Source organism: Acinonyx jubatus, chromosome C2, assembly GCF_027475565.1.
Source record: "Acinonyx jubatus isolate Ajub_Pintada_27869175 chromosome C2, VMU_Ajub_asm_v1.0, whole genome shotgun sequence".
In the NCBI taxonomy this organism is placed as follows: domain Eukaryota; kingdom Metazoa; phylum Chordata; class Mammalia; order Carnivora; family Felidae; genus Acinonyx; species Acinonyx jubatus.
Window position 1 is genome coordinate 120,214,504 of NC_069384.1, and position 13,488 is coordinate 120,227,991.

Below are 13,488 nucleotides of genomic sequence, written 5' to 3' on the forward strand. Positions count from 1 at the left end.
GCAAAGCATTAAGGCGAAACACAACAAAGTAATAAATAATAATTATTCTTCCATTCGCTGGTCTATTTATTAGAATGACAATGGTACAATATACTTCCCAACAGTCTTACTTGGGTTTCAACCTCCTTGAAATGTGTTTAAAATTCTTTTCGGCAAGACCAAGAGCACCATAAATGAATAATGCCACAAAAAATCATTAGGTATGAAAATCTACAAGATGACGCAACCACGCTTGAGTTAACAATAAAAGGACCAACATTTTATAAAGAAGAAATACACTGTTGAATCTATCAGGCATTCGTTTTTATGGTAAAACAATTCCATTGCATCCATCTAACCTTGAGATTAAGATTCAAATAGGTTCAAAATGATTAATTTGTACCAGCCTATCAAAATGGAAGACGTTGTAGTTGTAATCTTTCTGAATAGCAATAGTGTTTTAATTACAAATGCCTGGCTCATTATTTGCTCGAGAGCGAATGACAATTAGCTTGATTCTACTGCAACTGTTAATGCTCCTGGTACTAAAATAAATAGGCAATACTGAATCAGGTGTCCTACATTTCCCTTCATTTTATGATCTTCTGATTGATGCTATATTCAAAATGTACTTAGTCATTTTAAGTCACAGGCAAGAAGGAAAATGGCTCCCGAACAGCCAAAAAAAAAAAAAAAGGTATTGCAGGAAGGATATTTCATGGCAAGCCCAAAGAACGAAATCACTATGAGGTGAATCATGTTCTAATATCATTGAGCCAGAGAAAGACTCCAAGCAAAATATTCAAGTTGGCCTCAAAACAACACAACAACAACAGCAGCAACAAACCTTTAGCCCATTAGAGGTTTGGTTTTACAGACAGTGCTTTGGAATATCGGGCAAACTGCTAGAATAAAGCAGCTATTTACACAGAGGGTTCTGAGTCTCAATGTTCTTCACACTGGAGTAAACCTCAGAGAGGTTTCAGGTTTGCCAGTATCTTCCTATTAATACATCTATAAAGACGTTTCCACAAAGGCTCGATGTGCACTTATCATTGGGGGGGTGGGCTTGGGTCTCGGTCCCTCTCTACCCAGAGCTCTGAGGTTACCGATGGAGGGATCGGGGAAAACAAGGGCATAAGCATTTTCTGATTCTCAGAATTTCTGAGATGCCTTTTGTTTCAGGGGCGCTGGTGAACCAGTGATAATGAAACTACACCTTTGTACACAAACCTTGACCAGCATTCTGGAGCACGTTACAAAGAAAAACCTTAATTTTTGAAAGTACTGAGCACAAAGGAGGGGAAAAAAAAGCTCTCCCTGTGCAAGCTTTCTCTATATGTGTAGAAATATGGCTTAATTTTTAAGGCTTGAAGACCGTATTTAAAAACGTCTAAAACCAGTGCAGACTCTATATGGGAGGAAAAAAGAACTGTACAGTTTTCATTAACCATTTGTTTCTTTTTTTAAGACATTCTTTTGCATATCAGTTATTGCATTTTTAAATAAGATTTGGTTACCAAGGAAACAGGTTCTGGCCCAGTGTTAAGTTGAAACTAAAATATATTTCGGAAGTTAAGCTCAAAGGAAAGAGCCCATGAAATTATTTTGAAAAGTGGCAGAATTTGGTACTTACAGAACCATAGCTGTATGGTCTGCAATGAACCATTCTAGGGACTCTTTTTCTTTCAGTGAAGCTCTCTTTCTTCTAACAGGGCCATCTATATTTAATATCCACCACCCCCCTTTAAAAATTGTAACTCCTCATCTCTCCAAATAATAGATAAACCAATAGTATATTTGTTCCTGTATATTATCTAAAATGGATTTTGGAAGCATGTAAGTTTTTATTTTCATCTTTCATATAACACGTTTAAAGACCGCTTCTTAAAATTTAAATATTTTAAATGTTTCTTATTAAGCTTGTTTGCGCTCTTTAAAATTATCTCAAGAAAACCATTTATTTTTAGTTTCAAGCTAAAATGGAGCTGAATCAACAGACTTTTCAAAAAATTCTTTTGTTGTCTAATGGCGCCACACCTATCATATATACATAATTTTTTTAAAAGGAATCAGCTCACTTTTATAGCAGAATCATTTTGTAAGTTTAGCAAAGCTATACATTGATATAGTATCTGAATAGGAAAGCCTATCCAATTTAATACCCTCCCTCCAAAAAATTACAGCTGTCTTATTTAATTTTCATTATGAAAGTCATATTTTAATCCCTCTAATATTCTTGCTGCATGGCTTAAAAAAATCTATAAAACATGCAAATTTCGACCTACCTGTGTGTATCACTTAATGCAGTGCTAGCATGACAAGACACTCAGCCATTTTTATGTAAAGCGATGGAGACCAACTGATTTCTCCGTCTTCTTGCTCACAAGTTTTAGATGCAATTGTCACACACACAAAAAAATCATACGCAGAACAGCTTGAATGTACTGTGATCACGAGAACTGAATTTATCAACAGGAAAATAGGATTGAAAAAAGAAGTTTCTCTTCCAAGGTTTCTCTGAGGCTGCAACCAAGGAGGTGGTGTGCTGAATTCTTTTCCCCTTCCTCCTCTGAGAGTTCAAAGCCCGGAGCTGACCACTGCAAAGGCCACTGTCACATTTGCTGAAAATCAAACCACTGATACCAGCACTGAAAATACAAATTTGAGAACCAACTTGTGTGCACACCATGGAGTGCACACGAGTTAAAAATAGATTCCACCTTGCCTCCTACCTGCATAATAAATATGTAAGTTTCAAGTGTTTAATTTGATATTCACATTAATTAACAATACAACATACATTATTTAAAAGACAGCAAAGGCAAGAAGAAAGGAGAGACACCATCTGGTAGCAGAGTTTTGTTGTTGTTTTTGTTTTTAGGGTTTTTTTTTTTTTTTTGGCTTTGTTAAAAAAAAAAAGGTAAAATCCTATTTTGAACGTGATGAAAAGCAAACATCCAGAGGCAAATGAATCGGAACTGAAAGGTGATGTTGAAATATCTAAGGCTGTAATGAGGCAAAAACAAGTCTTCGCTACCAGATGATATGGCATACCGAGCATTTACATACTCACATCTGAAATACTAGGCAACGTGTAATGAATTCTATACACAGCATGCACACACAGCAAAAGCACGGCTAATCCTGCCTGCCATCTTAGGCTCGCAGAAGCAAGATACGCACTGCATGCAGACACGAGCACTGGGGAAGGAGGAGGCAGGGGACAGCTCACCTTAAATGCAGTATCTGATTAATGTTGTAAGTGACATTGCATATCAGCCTCAGAGTCTTGGTTCAACTGGGTAGGAGGGAACAAAGAAAAATGTCATCAACTGGTGATGCAAGATGAGCCCAATCACTAAACACTGTTTAGCAAACTCCAAATTCTGCAACCAGACAGTAGAAGGCATTTCGTACACTTAAGCAGAGCTGCTGCACAATGCATGTGTCCTTTTGCTTCTGAGAATCAAACAATCCTTTTGCTAATGAAGAAAATAAGCCGGAATGAATACTGTCATACCTTCTTCTTGAAGAAAGCTTTCAATACAGTATGTATCTGGTTTGGGGTGCATTTGATAGACTATTAATTTCATAGAATTGCTAACAACAACAACAAAAATCCAAAACTATTAAGCTATTGTGAAGTAAAAAAATAATATTATACAGGGTATAGCATTTCTAGATTATTTTTCAAATCCTAAACGGTGCCGGCAGGCTTACAGAAGAATGCATGATCGGGCTGTCTGTATCGGTGCTATAACCTCTAACCACAAGCCGTGTAAATGTATCCTGCTGAATATATCTGCAGTACAGAGCGGCAGATACCTCCTCCGTTGGAATTGTATTAAAATGTGAATGAATTTGCTTAAACTTAGAAGCAAATAAAATCAGCACAGAAAAATAAATTGATGCTGAATTCCTTTGGATGTACGGTATAGCTGATCATCATGAACGATAAAAGCCATCCTTAGGATACTGACCTAAATAATGTTAAGACCTGCACCAGCGTACTTACCGCATTTGCTCAGAACATAGAACACGCAAAATGATTTTTGTCCTCCCTCCCTCTCCAGAAGCTAAACTGTAAAGTAACGAGGCATTGGCAGGGATATCCAAAGGCTATATGTGTATATATTGTACATGCTGTCAGAGAAGAAATGGTGTTGTGCTGAGATGTGATGTTTCTTTGTTTTACTTTGAGGCTTATCTTAGCTATGCTTGCACGATGACATTGACATCATGGAGGTCAGGGCTGACACTGGGGTGCCATCCGTTTTATGAGTGAAATGTTTTCCGAAAATTAAATCTCATCTACTCAAACACCAAATTTCATGTCTTCTTCAATACCACCTCCCTACCCCCACTGTTCAAGATTGATGGGATCTAGTTTGGCTGTGTGTAATAAATTGGAATTGCCTTCTGTAGAGACTCCAATACATAATTGTAGGAATTAATTTTTTAAACAAAAAACCTTTAAGAATTCTTATGCATCCCCTTTCAATCCTTTCTATCAACACACACACACACACACACACACACACACACACAATTGAAGCTCAAATTGCAGTGAAACGTTTAACATGTGGAACAAAAAATGTGGAAAGAGCTGCTTATTCAGGATTTTGAAGAAATGCCTAATAAGCAAATACTGTTTAGCTACAAAACCAGTGTCACCATGTCCCCAAAGAGAGGAAAACAGCATAGCTTGCTAGAAAAATTTCCTCCAGAAACTGCCGGCAGGTAAAAAACAGAAAAGCATTTCTTTTACCATGCTGTATAAAACAAGAAGTCTTTTATTTTTAAGAAAATAGAACAGATTCTTTTCCACTTTCTTCGGCTACAAAGAAACCATACCCACCCCCACCCTTAGATCCTGGACATAAGCCAACATTTTTATAAAATGCTATGAGCCTTATTTTGAATATATATTTACGTTTTTCTTCTTATCTCTCCAAAATTCTTTAATTGTCTTGTTGTGTCACTGAATATACTAATGCTAATTAATTTTAACACGTGCAAAAATGAATTCATATTTTCTGGGGTTTCTAGTTTCCTAGCGCCTCGATCTTCTATAAGGACTGGCTAAAAATAGTCAGGTTAGCAAAATATTCAAGTTCCCCAGAATTTTTTTAAAGGAGAAATTGTATTCAAGCATCTTAACTTAGGTGCTAGGTTTCACAACTGGATCTTTTGTTTCTAGCTTTCATTCTATCTCGTTTCCCAGAACCCAAGTGATTTTCAGCTCAATGTGTGGAAAGCACCCAGCCCATCTCTATCCCATACACTTTAAAGTCTCTGAGCTGGGCCGTCCAGATGGTCGCTCATACCTGAACCACACCGAATCCTCTTCTCTTTGAAGCACATCTCTCCCCCACAACTACTCCAGAAATAAACGTGGCTCTGACAGAAACAGTAGCTCCTGGTCTAACACCAGTGGTGGAGCCATCTTCCCCACCCCCACAACATTGCTCTATGAGCTCTGGTTAGCATTGACAGCGACAGAAAATTAGAATGGAGTGTCCTTAGGCTAATTCCTCCTTTACCATGAGGGTCAAGAATTAGAGAGACTCTCAGGCTGAGTTACAAGGTACCAATTTAATATACGGTCATCTAGAAAGCAGGGTCCTCACGGTGGGGTCAGAAGAGGTAGAAGTGAACACCTAGACATTTGGTGCTGTTAGCGTCTGTTCAGCTCTTCCCTAGTAATAACATCAGAAAGCTAGACGATCATGTTAAAATACTCACAAATTATTATCATGTAGGCTAGATATACACCACATTGAATCAACTGTGACCACATAGAACTAAGTCGCTGCCTCCTCTGCCTGGGATAATAAATGACAGTGACAAGGACAGTAATCCGCATCATGCTCCCATGAGATGAGCAAATAGTGTTATGTCCTCACAGGGGCAGGGTGGTGAATGTGGTCAGGTCCCCTACTGATACTCTTAAACCTGATGCCAGGGCAAGCGGTTTCCAAACCTCCCAGTGGGTTCCCTTTCCCCCTCTGTCAAAATGAGCCTAAAAGCCACATATTGGTTTATTCTGTGATATTCTAAATATGCGCAATGAGCAAACTTGGCCCGTTTACCAAACCTGCTTGGGTTAAACAAATCTGAATTGTAGTTAAAAGCATTCAGATTGATGAGCTTGTTTAGGCAGACATTCTCGACTAGTAAATCCTGTTTTGCACTTAAAAAAAAAAACAACAAAAAAACAAAACCACGCTCATGCCTGAATTACTTAGGCTTTGTCATGATTACAAGTGGCAAGGGTATGTGTTCACTTATGATTTTTAGAAATAGCATGCTCCTCATCAACATCCTCGGGGCACATACACAAATATTAATTTAAAAGACAAATCCCTTTGGGGCGCCTGGGTGACTCAGTCAGGTAAGCGTCTGACTTTGGCTCAGGCCATGATCTCACGGTTCATGGGTTCAAGCCCCGTGTCGGGCTCTGTGCTGACAGCTCGGAGCTCGGAGCCTGGAGCCTGCTTCAGATTCTAGGTCTCCCTCTCTCTCTGCCCCTCCCCCGCCCGTGCTCTGTCTCTCTCTCAAAAATAAAATAAACATAAATAAATAAATAAATAAATAAATAAATAAATGACAAATCCCTTTTGCGTGATAAAAATTTTAACCTATTTCTGCCACTCTGAGGAGTCAAGTATAAGGAGTCCTAAACAGCCTGGCAGGAACAGGACAGAGATGGACAGAGACAGCAGTGAGGGGTGTGCCTTTCACTTTGATTAATGTTCTTCCTTGCCCACGGTCTCGTTGCTCTGCAGTCTTAGCTCATTTTATTTTCAGTCCTGCGGGTTAAAGTTAAATTGCATGGCTTATGCAAAGTACATAATTCAAGTATGAACAAAGCTTGACTCTGTATATTTAAAAAAAAAAAAAAAAAGGAAAGTCAGGGCACTGAGTCCCAGAGGAAACCTTGGTTTATAAACATTTGGATTGGTTTGCACTATGTTACTACATTCACTGCATTAAAAATTACAGCTGGTTTCCATTTACACCTAATATGGACATTCAAAGTTCTGGGTAAATTTGTTACCAGGTAAGGCCATTCTAAATCTAAATTTTTGCAAACGAAGTGTTCAGCAAATTCAACATTTTTGTTTAAATTCTTAGCATTAAAAAGTTTAAAAAGTTTTATGAGGTTATTACATCGGTCTATAATGTATTTAGTCCTGGAAACAACATGGTGACTTAATTTGTCAAGGACTAAAAGTGGCTTTGGATGATATTTTTACTTAAAATTTTTTGAAAGTCTGGTGCTATTTTGAACATCTATATCTTGCCTACGGAGCTGGGCAGGAACTTCTGTTTCCTATCTTAATCAGAGCTAAGTCTATAATAGCTACCATTTATTGAGAACCTACTACATACTCAATATTTGGCTATATTATATTATTTAATTCTAACCCAAAAGGCTTCAAGGTGAGTATTAGTTATTATCAACTTTGGCTGAGGACATAATTGGGATTTCTAGTTACATGGGAAATAGCAGAGTTAGGATTCAAATCTAAGTCTGACCAATTCCAGAGTCTAGGTCTTTCCACCAATCTTCAGAGGATAAAACCTCCTCCATCCACATTCTGTCCTGATGTAGGAAACTTCTTCCTGTCAGAATCCTGGTAGATGGAATCCCCACTCTCTGAAGCCAGGACTAATTCTGTTTATAAGAACCAGCCTTAATTTCCCAGGCCCTGGGAACTGTGGGTACCTAGGACACCATCAACTGGAGACAGCCTGGACCAGCAGGTGGAAAAGAAAATAAAAGGAGGAATTCATTAGACCAGGTTGAAAAGTTAAGAGTAGAGAGCAGATTAACAATTTTGGTCAGTGATGTGTTGTAATTTGGAAAAGCTTTATAAGACAAAGTAAGTGGGAAAGCTCACATTTCCATCTGAGCAAAAGCCTTCACTAGGTGTCTTTTCATGTTACAGATGAGGAAACTGAGGCTGAGAGGAATCCAGTCACTTGCCCAAGATCACACATTTAATAAGTTAGCCCATTTGTTATATTAAAAAGTATATCTTGTTTCCTTTTGTACCTAATAGATTCAGCATGTGAGAGTAAATTTGTTATCAGGTTGTTAGAGTGTTCTAATCTAAATTTTCAGTTAAAGAAAAATCAGTGTAGCAATCAAGACTAACCAGGTTCCCACTTATGAATAGTATTTTTGTCTTGAACAAATAAACTAAATTGGTATTATGAGTTCCTTCCTCAACATATATTGAAAATGGATTTTTCAAAAGTCTAACTTTTGAGTAAGAGATTTTCCTCAACCATGGTTAGTGTTTCAAATGCATGATTTTAATGATTAACTCTCTCTGTTAGCATCTGTACATTTTGCTCTAAGATCCCTTTCGGCTCCGAAGTTTGTAATTCTAAAAAATCTAGCCCAGCTTGCTTTCCAGGTCGATCTAGGCCAAGAGCTAGACTCCAAGTCTCCTGCCTCCTGGTTATGTGGCCAGCTGACTATCTTGCTCGTTGGCAGTAATTTTATATGCCAACCAGATGGCTCTCAAAGGGGGCTTTCTAATCAGCTCCACTCTGCCTGGGAATATGAGAGGAGGATTATGTTGCTTGGTGCTCATGAGGCAGTAGAATGAATGGTTGAGTAGACGGACAGGACTGAGGAATCTGAATTCTGGGAAGCCTCCAATTCTTAGACATGAGTTTTCTTACTTCTATCCATTAGGATCTGTGTAAGATGTGGGAACGGAGTACATACTTGATGGCAAAGATGAGGCAGCAAACCATGGGGACCAAACTGAGGTTATCTTCTAGGAAAGACCTGGGGGAGACGGGAAATGGAACCGTGCGGTTTTCAACAGAGAAAAACTGGTGAGTGACTTAGGGTTGGGAGGGAGACTCTGACCGACAACATTCTGCCCCACTTCAATCCAGCTCTCCTGTGGGACTATCCTCCATACTCCTCACCCCTGTTTTGATATCACTACCTCAACGTTAGCAGCAGAATAGTTCCTGCTTTTCTCAGGGCATTTGCAACATGGCACTAAAGGAAAGAACAACAAGGTTTTACTAGATCCTGAATTGGCAAGACACAGATTCAGTAAGATGGCTGAGTTTCTTCTTTCTTGAGAGACTGGCAAGTAGGGTGAAGAGGGAGGGTGAGGATGTAAACTAGGGTGGAGGAGGAAGAATTCTCACAGATTGGTAAAAGCCACCCTTTGTGAGAACTTAATCCTCTCCTAATATCTTCCCTTCATCCTGGGCAGCAAATACTCCAAGACTCAACCTGGGAACAAAGCCATTTGTCTTCTCTTCTTTCAGATAAAGACATGGCTCAGAAAGGCCATAACCATGCACCTCATCTCACCAGAGCAGCTTTAACAAACCTCAGTGAATCTTCACTTCCTTCGGACTGAAGATAAAGGCAGAATAAGTTTTTGTTGATTGAATTATCTACCTTTAATCACGTCTCTGGCTTGCTTCCTGCAAGATCTGTGTATCTCCCACGGCACCCAGAGCGTTGTCTGACGCAGTGAAGGGGGCTCATATGGGTATGCTCTTCACTGACCAACACCAACTTGGGAGTTCCCTCTCTGCTCCCATCACTACCAGTGGAATCTTTAGCTTTGTCTCATGAAGCCATTTCCCAAAATAGGGGAACTTGCTCCATGAATTAAGGAATGGACCTAGGGGCTGAAAATATCTATGGAAGTCTTTCAAGTACTTAATCACTTGTTTCCCAAAGGGAGTCACAAATTGTCTGGCAAGCAGACCACAGGCTTTGTTTAAATCTGTACCTCCCAGAACAGAAAAAGGGAGACAGAAATAAGAATGGTCTGACAGCAATACCATTGCCTCCAAATTGTGCCTCAACCTTTCCTGGGTCCTCAGCGTCAGAACATGTTTCGTAGAACTATAGGATGGGCAAGGCAGTTTGCAAGATGCCATCTCAACCCTCTCTTTGAGGTGGAAAAAAAATCATGTTCAAAGAGAGTATTATATCTGAAGACCTCAGCAAACAGGATAAAAGCCCTATTCCTTAATTTCTAGTACTCTGCCCTTTGTAATGCAACACACTGGCTCAATTAAAGTTCCAGGCTTTCATTTAAATAGGTACTTATTGGGGCGCCTGGGTGGCTCAGTCGGTTGAGCGTCCAACTTCGGCTTATCTCATGGTTCAGGGGTTTGGGCCCCGTATTGGGCTCTGTGCAGACAGCTCAGAGCCTGGAGCCTACTGCGGATTCTGTGTCTTCCTCTCTCTCTGCCTTACCCTGCTTGCACTATGTCTCTCTCTCAAAAAATAAGCAAACATTAAAAAAATTAAGAAATAAATAAATAGGTACTTATTAAATGGTTATAGAAAAGCAAATTAATGAAGAGATTCTGGTAAGACAGCTATAACTTATTTCTCAATTCCTCTCACAAGGAAATGTTATAGTATACTTGTTTAATTTTTTTTAAAGCTCAACTAAATATAATTTTAAGCAAAATAGTAAATGTTGGCCAAAATATCACCTGAGACGAAGGGTCACTTCAGAAGTATCAGAGAAGTAGGTTTGATTGCCATTTAAGTCAATCAGATTAAGTTTAGCCAGCTGAAGTAGGCTTTATCCTATTTGGTTTGCAAAAAAGAAATCTCATGAGTTAGCATGAGCAGCTAAAAATAAGTTGCAGGTTTCATTTTCCGTTGTTCAGTATGGTTTTGAAACCAAAAGGTGCAGAGCTAGGAGATTCACCAACGCCTACTGAAAATCAACAATTCAAACTGACACCTTTCTAGCACACTGCCCTGAACTATGGGCCAAAGCCAGGCCCAAGAAAGGTGCACCTATGTCCCTCTCACCATGGTCCCTGGAGATGAATCTCCATAATAACACACGGCAGGAAGTTGGGGGCTGAGGCTCATCCTAAGGGACAGTGGCTTATGTCTGAGTGTATTGTCATATCTGGACAGGATGCCACATAATCCGTCCCATATGCTCAGCTTCAATCTTAGGTGATGCTGGGGACCCCTCAGCAAAGCAAGGGAGTAAATAATGCTAGCATTTCATTAAGATGGGGACCTGAAGGTAGTGAGCTCAGCAAGTACCCCTTGACCTAAATGCCCATGGCCTTGTGCAATTCCATTCTGTAAACCCAAGCAGCTCATGAGAAGCTTAATTTCAAAACTGCCTTTCCAGGGCCAAATCTGGCAAAAAGGTGTTTGACAGAGGCATACATCTTCAAAGGGAAGACAGCCATCTCACGCTGTAGCATTCAGCTGTGGCACAAGGCTCAGAGAGAGCAGTGTAGCTATAAGAAAGCCCTCCGCTGAATGAGATTGAAAGGGGGCAAAGAAGGGTTAATCTCCTTCCATTAGAGGAGGGTCCATTTGGTGAAGGTGAAGAGAATAATCTGTATGAAGAGCAGAGAAGACAAAGAGCCATTCCAGAAAAGAAATCACCGTGCAGGGGCAAGAAGGATGATTTGTCCTAGATTTTCATCGTGAGACCATTTCTTAGATCTCTGAGTCTTTACCTCGCTTTGAAGTCACAAGTCTCAGGGAGGGGAAAGGGGGCATATTCACACTCTCTGTGCTGGAATACTTGAGCTTTATTCCATCTGAGATGGGCTGTCTCTGAAAAGCAGAGGGCGAGGCCTTAGAAGGCTACCCGTAAATCAGAAAGTGGCAAAATAAACAATAGGAGTTGTTCGTAAAAGAGAGGCCAGTGGCTGAATCCCCCTTTTCTGGGGTGGGGAACACTCTCCCCCTTTTTTTTTTAGCTTCAAAAGAGTTTTTAGAAATTGCTTTTAACAACATTTTTGGAAATAGATTAAGAATCACAAAACACGGAAAAAATAGTAGAGTAACTAAACAACTTCATCTGGCTTCCCCCAATGATAATATCATCGACTAGCCTAGCACACTGTCTAAACCAAGAAGCTGACATTGGTATAATACTATTGACTCAGGTAAGGACATTATTTGGATTTCACCAGTTTTTGTATGGGTGTGTGTGTGTGTGTGTGTGTGTGCGCGCGTGTGTGTTTCTATGAAATTTTATCACATGCTATTGATTGGAATAGCCATCATCACAACCAAGATACAGAACTATTCCATCACCACAAAAAAAAAACCTCCCCCCAAAAGAAACAACCCGTGCTAACCTTCTTAGAATCACACTTTCTTAGGTCATTAAGTCATTTACGCTTTCTTTCAACCTCTGGCACTGATCTATTCTCAATCATTACAATTTTGTCTCTTTGAGTTTGTTATAAATGGAGTCATATAGTATATAACCCTTTGAGATTGGCATTCTTTCACCCAGCATAATGCCCTTAGATCCATTTAAGTTGTATGTAAAGAGTGTGTGCCTTTCCATTGCTGAATAGTTTTCCATGGTATGGATGTACCACGGTTTTGTTATCCATTGTCCCCTTGAAGGACGTCTGGCTGGTTTCCTGTTTTAAGCTATTAGAAATAAAACTGCCATGAATATTGGTATACAGTCTTTTGTGCTAGCATAAGTTTTCATTTCTCTTGTATAAACACTCAGGAGTGGGACTGTATGATATATGTATGTTTAACTTTATTAGAAACTGTTTTCCGGAGTGGCTATACCATTTATGGTCCGACCAGAGGTGCAAAAGCCATCCAATTTCTTCACCTCCTTGTCAATTTTTGGGAACATCAGAATTTGTTATTTTAGGCATTCTGATAGACGTGTAGGGATTCTTTCTGCTGGTCCGGTCAAGATGGCAGTCAATTGGGGGTGTCTTCAGAGCTTGGGTGCATTGCCTTCTGATATCTCTCACTGTTCCAGATTTCATAATGCTTGTCTACATAGCAGTTTGAGCTGTCTGGCATTTCAGTGATGGAAAATGGGGCTCTTGATATGTGGTGAGTCTTTAGGTTTGACCAGTTGCTCCTGACTACAATAGTAGGACATCACAGTCTGGGGATGCTGGGCTTCTTTGAGGCAGTACATCTTGGCCCAACAGGTAGACTTGATACCAATGACACTCTCCCAAGAGGTGATACGAAAGCCACGATATGGCAGCCATGGAGCAGAGACAGAATTTGCTTGGGCCAGGGTCGTCCAGCCGCTTTGGCCAGAGACTGTGTGAATGCTTTTTATTCTTAAAGTCAGCTACTCATTAGCAAGGTGTGTGGGGAGTAGACATGGAGTCAGCACAGACAGGGAAGAATGGGATCACCAGCAGCACTCGTCAGATCACAGACCCCACTGAACACTTTCTGCCCTTGGACTTCCTACTCTGTTGATAATCTCAGATTTGCCAGCAGCATGTGGGCACATTGTCTGGATGTCACAGAACTCCGACATCTACCTCCTGGGGGTTAGATCTAGAGGTACTGCTGTCACCACCACATGGACCTTCTTGGCCAAGGGATCCAGGTCTTGCCAGTAATTAGAACTCTATCTAAGCATCAGAAGGTGCTTCAGCCAAAGAAGTTGTAAAGGATGCCAGGGAGATGGGCTTTGCATAGACCCAACATCATAGTGATGACAACTGCTC

At 40.1% G+C, this 13,488-nt stretch overlaps 1 protein-coding gene and 1 long non-coding RNA gene across 13 annotated transcripts in view; one reads left to right on the forward strand and one right to left on the reverse strand.

The window, feature by feature from the left end:
- The window catches only part of ZBTB38 (zinc finger and BTB domain containing 38), a 170,665-nt gene that overhangs the window by 90,022 nt on the left and 67,155 nt on the right, over nucleotides 1-13,488 (reverse strand). For 9 of the 12 annotated variants that reach the window (XR_003420931.2, XR_001431808.3, XR_003420930.2 and 6 more), the window contains one exon: nucleotides 3,215-3,280. The gene's annotated coding sequence lies outside the window, so the exon portion shown is untranslated. Of the gene's footprint in view, nucleotides 1-2,267; nucleotides 2,631-3,214; nucleotides 3,281-6,555; nucleotides 7,741-13,488 lie in introns of those variants that run through there. The other 3 variants (XM_027061718.2, XM_027061716.2, XR_003420933.2) reach the window with 2 other exon arrangements.
- Nucleotides 3,031-12,471, forward strand: LOC106985004 (uncharacterized). The gene is made up of 3 exons (XR_001431809.3): nucleotides 3,031-3,530; nucleotides 8,696-8,841; nucleotides 9,292-12,471. It is a non-coding gene; the product is annotated as an uncharacterized LOC106985004 (long non-coding RNA).